The following is a 7,251-nucleotide window of genomic DNA, read 5'->3' on the forward strand; positions in this document are numbered from 1 at the left end:
CTTACAAGATGTCTTTTCATTCTGAATATGATGAAAACCTAGATATGTTTTTCTATTTGATGCATCGACCAGCACAGAGTACAGGCGCAGTTTACTTATATAGCAGTAATACTAATCTGTCACCGTTTTTCTTATGGGGAAAGGCATAACATAAGCAGACTTTAGTTATTTCTTTACTGAAGAGCAGAGGAAATCTGTAAAAAAAAGATATATATATATATGGTGGTCTAATTCTTGCAACTCGGCCATGCTTTAAGTGAGCTGGGTCCCGCCAGTCCCGAGACCAAGAAAAGCTGAAAGAAGCCTTGCCGATCAGGGCTCTGATATCCACCAAGATCACCCTAGGTAGTGGGTGCCAGTGCCCCCCTTTCAGTTCATTCCATTCTCTGCTCCAAATGTGTTTTTTGCCTGCTAGCCGCTAGCACCTGCCCACAGGATGGGGCAAATTAACAATCAAGTGAAACAAGTAGTTCGTGGGAGGACCAGAAGCACGCATGCCTTTAAACAACGCTCTAATTGCGAGTTAGAAGACTTGGTTTTACCGCCCTAATAAGCCATCACCCATTGGTGTACCTGTTAGTCAGTGACCATGCAAGCCACCCAACCTCTCCTGTCATCTTCTGAATTCTTTTACTTACTGGTGTGCTGTTCTTTTTTGTGGCACACTGAGGGTTCTCCCACTTTGTGGGTCATACATGTGCTGCAGCAAGAGGCCGCCCAAATGGCAGAAGTCGGACTAAGCCAGACCCAGCTAAGCCAAACTCGTCACAATGCCTCCTCTTAGGAGACTTCAACTTAGGTTACAAAGACTCCAAAGACAATCAAGCCACCCTCATCAGTAACACCATGTCTGAACTAGGCTTCACACAAAAAGTATCCAGCCCCACTCACAACAAAGGGAGAACCCTTGACTGGATAGCAGACTACAACTGTGCCGTATCGATCACTAATAACACTCCCCAATCCTGGACTGACCATCATCTCCTTTCCTTCTCACTCGAGGCCTCAAGCCCCATAACCAACATGGCGCTAGCTGCAGCCATCCCCACGAGAAGCAAAAAAAACATTACAGTGGAAAAATTGATCCCGCTCATTCTTCCTATGCTTAGCCAACTCCAAGACTCTAATCCCTATGACCTCGTAGAAGGCTATAACAACACCATATGCACAGCCTTAGACGCCATTGCACCACTAAAACTCAGAAAATGCAAACCAAAAAAGCACCTTAACCAATGGTTCTCCAGCCATCTAAAAACCCTTAGATTGGAAAAGCGTAAACTGGAACAAGTCTGGAGACAGTCTCCAACAGACCATAACAAACTACTGCTCAACAAAATAACGGCCAACTATAAAAAAGAAATCATAGAGGCCAAACAAGAATCCTATAACCAGAGAATCTCACAATCCAACTCCAGCACAAAAGAACTATTTACTATCCTGAAAGAATTGGAAACACCGGTGTTAATTCCTGATACCTGCGTTAAGGACAAACAATGGTGCACCAGTGTCCAAAATGCACTAAACAATAAAGTCACCGGCCTTCAAACTAAAATTAAAAACTCACCAACCCCATCAACGCCCACTCGAGCCCTCCACCCTCACTCCACACACCCAACACTGCCCGCTTCAGCTTTTCAAAAGTCTCTACTCGCGAAGTAGAAAAAATCATTCTTGGCCTTAAACCCTCCAACTGCAAAGGCGACCTCTGCGCCCCACAAATCATTAAAGATGCGGCAGGAGACCTCTCGCCATTCATCACCAAACTCATCAATGCTTCATTTTCCTCAGGAACAGTCCCCAGTAACCTCAAAGAGTCTTGGGTCCTCCCTCTTCTCAAAAAACCCTCCCTCGACCCGTCCATCCCAACCAACTACAGACCGATCACCACCGTCCCATTCCTGCTCAATATACTGGACAAGACAGCATACCAACAAATCCAAAAATATCTTGAAACAAACCACCTCCTAGGCATAAAACAATCAGGCTTCAGACCCCAACATGGGACTGAAACCGCCCTGATAGATCTGAAAGCCCAAATAGACGCCCTTAGAGACAACGGGAAAACTGCATTACTACTCTTGCTAGACCTCTCTGCGGCGTTTGACCTAGTTGACCATAACATCCTTTGCAATCATTTAGACTCAGCTGCCCACTTCTCCCAAGAAGCCATCAGCTGGATTGAGTCATTCCTCAACAACAGATCCATGCGTGTCTTCTCCTCCTCTGCCGCCGCCGAGCCCATCCCCATCACGTGTGGAGTCCCACATGGCTCCTGCGTCTCCCCCACTCTGTATAACGTGTTCACGAAGCCCCTGTTTGACGATCTAGATGGCCTGGGTATCACCTACACCAATTACGCCGATGATACACAGATCCTCATCCCGTTGACGGGAGATTACAACCAGGATTTGGCCTTGGTGAACAAGGTGTATCTCATCATCCAGGCATGGATGGCTTCACACAGTCTATGCCTGAATGATGACAAAACTGAACTCATCATCCTTGGTTCCACCCCCAACCTAACCAAACTCGACCACAACTACGCCAACTTCATCATAGACGGGAACCTAATCAAGGTTTCCAAAGAAGTGAAAACTCTAGGAATATACCTCGACTCCTCCCTATCGTTCCACAAACAGGTTAGCTCAATGGCATCCGCCACAGCCTACACATGTAAGCTTATAAGAGCAGCCAAACCTTTCCTTTCCACCCAGAGTTGCATTACACTAGCCAGAGCCCTGGTATTATCCAAATTGGACTATTGTAATACCCTCTACATAGGAGCCAGCAAGCAAATCACCAACAAAATTTAGACGCTACAAAACAACGCTCTTAGGGCAGCGCTCAACATTCCCAGGAGGGAACACATCTCCAATATCAGGAAATCCCACAACTGGCTCAGCACAACAGACAAAATCCTGCTCAAAGTAGCATCGCTCACCCACAAATGCCTGAACAACGCTGCCCCACGCTACCTGGCAGACAGATTATGCAAACACTCCCCCAACAGACCCACCAGAAACTCCAACGCTAACCTGCTCACTGTCCCCAGGTTTAAACGCACCAAAATGGGCGGCAACAGCTTCCAGGTGAAAGCACCTCAACACTGGAACTCCTTACCACCATCTCTCAGAACACCCCAATCCTACTCACACTTCAGACGCAACTACATCCACTGGATAAAGAACACGAACCATTAACACCTCTAACACCACACAGCTGCTTTCCGCATTGTATGCCTATATGTACATTTGTAAAATATATGTAAATCTTTAAATATATGTACTGCATTATCTCCTTCCTGCCAAATTGTACACATGTCCTCCATTGTCACACTGTAATTATGTAATGCAATGTATAAGCAACCTGTAACCAAGCTTTGAATAACCATGCTGCTCATGCGCCCTCATACCCTCGGGTCTGGTGCGCAATACAAATCAATAAACTAAACTAAACTAAATACTTTACATACGAAGCATTGGCCCAGCAGAATTAAATCTGTAAAAGTATAAGTTCCATGCTCGAAATGAGCCCCACAAATAGGCATCGGCAACCCCCCGCCCCCGCCCCATGAAAACAAACATAGCTGACATATGTTGCCCCATGTCGTCAAATGACCCTAGGAAAGCGATGTCACTGGATCCTCTCTGGAGCACCCTACTCAGATGTTTGGGTTGGGGGGCTGGTGTGGAGGCTCGATGGTCTTGCAATTTATTTTCCAAGTCAAACTCTTGGAGCCGATTTTTGATTTAGAAAATCCTGGTCCCAAAGCTTGATTCCCCACAACACCCACATTAAGTGATACCGGGCGGGATCCCTTTCTCTGTGCACCCCAGTTCACTTGCTTGCCACAATTGGGAGCCTATAAAACCGTGACCAATATAGGAAACAACAGCTCCCACAAATAAAACTAAAATGATTGCCTGGAAGTGATTAGGCGCAGATCCGCTTAATACTGTATGAAAAAGGGCTCTCACTGATTGGCTGGCTTCTACAGGGCAGCATTGTAACTGGAAATTAGGGCGATGCTAAATGTCCATGCAAGAGTTTTTAGCTCTCAGCAGGATGCAGGCTTTGGGGTGACCATAACAAGAAGCTATGTCAAAAGGGGATAATTGTGATCAGGCCAAGCCCGTCACTGCAAGTCCATGTCTCTTTTAAGGCATGTTAGGGACTAGTCCATCTGTTTCATTCCATTTCACAATGGGGTTAAAATGTATTCTGGCGGCCTACTCGTTTAAATTATGAAGGATAATCTTGTACCATGACTTTAGATGTGATGACTTTGGAGGTCAATTAATATAGCGTTAGCACCAAGTTCCAAGGGCTAGAAAGGGGGTAAAGGCCCGGCCGCCCGATTTATCGGTACGAGAGAAAGCATGCATCCTGTTCAATGAATCAAAAAAAATGTCTAAGATGACCGCTATGGTTGTAGAAGACGTGTGGAGTCACTCTTTCATTACCATCGCGGCCTGAAAAGGCGAGAGGCAGTGAGGCGGTGGTGGCTGGTGCCGCTGCTACAATAATAAGGTAAGTGGGGCTGGGGAGAGGGGTTGGTAAATATTTTTTTTTTTAAAGGGGTGGTTGGGGGGAGATGGCGCTGCGAGGCAGAGGAGTCAGCCAGCGTGTTCCGTAGATCAGAGGTTTCAGCCCGCGATCCATAGAACCTGATTGGCGGCGACCCCCACTCCGGGTGCTAATTATATTTAAGGGCTAATTCCAATACATAATAGAATGTAAAATATTATTTGTACGGATGGAAATCGAGTAGTCTAAAAACGAGCTAAAACATAGCAATCATGCTGAAAATACTGGTATGTTATTTACCTGTACACTTTACTGGAAGACTAGAAGGTTGGTTGTTACTACAATGACCCCAGTGTGCATTCACTGGTTCCCAAACCACACTTTGAAAAGCCCTGGTTGTACATAGTATCCATGTGCGTAAGGTGTGTGGCGCTGTAAAAGTAAAGCAAGTCCTTTTTACGAAATTAAACGTTAATGGCTGCAAAAATTAGAATTAACCATAACTAGTGTGATTGTTCGAGGCAACCCTGCAGGCCATCTTTTTTTTTTTTAGACTGCTTGCATGTCAGACAGCGTTTAATTTTACTTGTGAACGCTGCTTGTCATGCCATACAAATGATTGAAAATGTGGCGTGGTGTGAATGTAAGGCGTAATCGCCTTACGCTGGGCTTCAAAGCCTTTCATTCACGTTGCAGCACTTTAGAACATGAACCCCACTGTAACTTCTTTCGAATTAAAAAGACCTTTCCAGGTGTAAACTAATGTTAATTCACAGTTACGCATTGTGACGTCTCAAGGACTCAAACAGCCCTTTGCAGGTGTAAGTTAATAGTAAGTCACGTTACAGTTTATAACTTCTTTGTAAATCGGCGCCAGAGCTTGCTAGACTAGGGCGAAAACGGAGCAACTTGAGTTTTCCTACATCTTTTTCTACTTCTGGACTTTTGCACAGCGATTCATAACAGCGCAAACAGAACGAAAGGCAGTAAAATGTCCACGACGTTTGGTTTTTACGTAACAGGTGACAAGTTGTAAAAGGGCTGAGGAGAAAATATCGTATAAGTATGTTGCATCCCTTTAATGATGAGCCTTAGTTTCGGTCACAATCTATGTGCTGTAATCCATATTAGCTAGATACGCTGCAAAAAGTGAACAATCGATTTGCAACAAGTCCAGCAAAAAAATGTGCAAACCCGAATTGATCCATTTTTTTGCACTGATGAAAGCTTTGCACAATAGGCCGGTATCTCTGTAAAATCACCCCGATTCCCGCCCCCCCCTCTTCCCCCCAGGGACACAAGCCTTCCACATTCTCTGCACGGTCACAATTCGTAGCTTCCTCGGATCTAACCGAAGAGACCGATATTTTCTCCTCAGCACTTTTACAACAAAAAGTTGCTTTTATAAAGGCCAATGTCACAAACTATGTTGCCACCAGTGAATGATTAGGTTTCGCAAGCGGTGGGGAGCCAATTGCCATGCACTCAAAATCTCCTAATCACTGCGGCTAAGCATTACAACTCCCCATGCAACAAACTCCTCAGGAATTCCTGCAAAAGTGAACTCTTTTCATCCAAAACTACAGTGCAGAATAAAGGCACATTGCTAAATAGTTTATCCGCATCGCACAAACGCGAACCTGTCTCGTCATACAACAACACAAAAACAGCTCTCTAAAAGTATGAGCAATTAGTCTTGAGTCACTTATTAAATTATTTGCTTACTAACATTTGACAAAAAAAAAACCTAAATGTACCTGCTTGGAGCTTCTCAGTCTGGGGTGCAATTGAGGAGGAGGGCTGAGAGGGGTGGGCGAGGACTGTTCAGTCCCTCTTGCCAGAGCTCTCACCGAAATCAGACTGGTCAGCCTCGGTCCCGCGAGCACGTGAGGGAGAAAACCCTGCTAATAGCTACAGCCGCCTTAAAAAAAAAAAAAAAAGAGAGAGACGCGCGCGCATCCTCGACACTAATTACCAGTGTTTGCCTTGTACAACTGAACGGCAATGCCCAACGGTCACACGGAGCACATCCACCGACCCCCCTCAACCCAAATTTTGGGGGTGCCGGCTGAACTCTTGGCGATCCGGTCACAACCACTTGTGGGGACCTCTTTCACGTTACGAGGAATGCAGGGGGGCGAGTGGTGATATTGCCTTTCAACAGCAGTTGGCCACATCATTGTTGTCAACACGAGCAGATTTACAAATAACTTTCGGTCGCACTCAGTTCGGGGGGTTCTCCGTCTCAGAGTGTTAGCCTTCAAGAAATGGGACAGTAACATGTGCCCACGTTGAGCCACATCACTCATTCCGCCCCAACCCTCATCCAAAATGAATGCCCTCAGCCCTTGTATGCGCCATCATACACTTTGCCTTCAATCACAGTGTGAACCCAAACACTCACAGTACCTCGTCATCTACTCTATACCCCTTACACACTGGACACCCACCCACACATGCCACGCCCTCTTTTCCCCTATTCCCCCTCTCCACCTTCCCGTTCTGTACTTCCTCACCCACTCCATCCTCAGTACTGTAACCCGACGCACCCCGCTTTGTGACCCAGCCACATATTCTGTGGCCCATTCAGACAATCTGTGCCCGCCTAACCCACCCTGTAACCACCACATTCAATCTGTTCCCATTTACCCACTAAGCATACTCTAGACCCACTCTGTGCACCCTATGCATTTATTGTCTGTCTTTTCATGTTTTCCATGGAAA

General features: G+C 45.9%; 1 protein-coding gene across 1 annotated transcript in view; it reads right to left on the reverse strand.

Annotated features, from left to right (window-relative positions):
- Positions 1–6,407, reverse strand: part of LOC138481477 (Y+L amino acid transporter 2-like) — a 501,185-nt gene extending 494,778 nt beyond the window's left edge. Inside the window, exon 1 of the mRNA XM_069613643.1 lies at positions 6,285–6,407. The gene's annotated coding sequence lies outside the window, so the exon portion shown is untranslated. The remainder of the gene's footprint in view (positions 1–6,284) is intronic.
- Positions 6,408–7,251: the final 844 nt, after the last annotated feature.

Source organism: Ambystoma mexicanum, chromosome 5p, assembly GCF_040938575.1.
Source record: "Ambystoma mexicanum isolate Mex_15411 chromosome 5p, UKY_AmexF1_1, whole genome shotgun sequence".
Classification (NCBI taxonomy): domain Eukaryota; kingdom Metazoa; phylum Chordata; class Amphibia; order Caudata; family Ambystomatidae; genus Ambystoma; species Ambystoma mexicanum.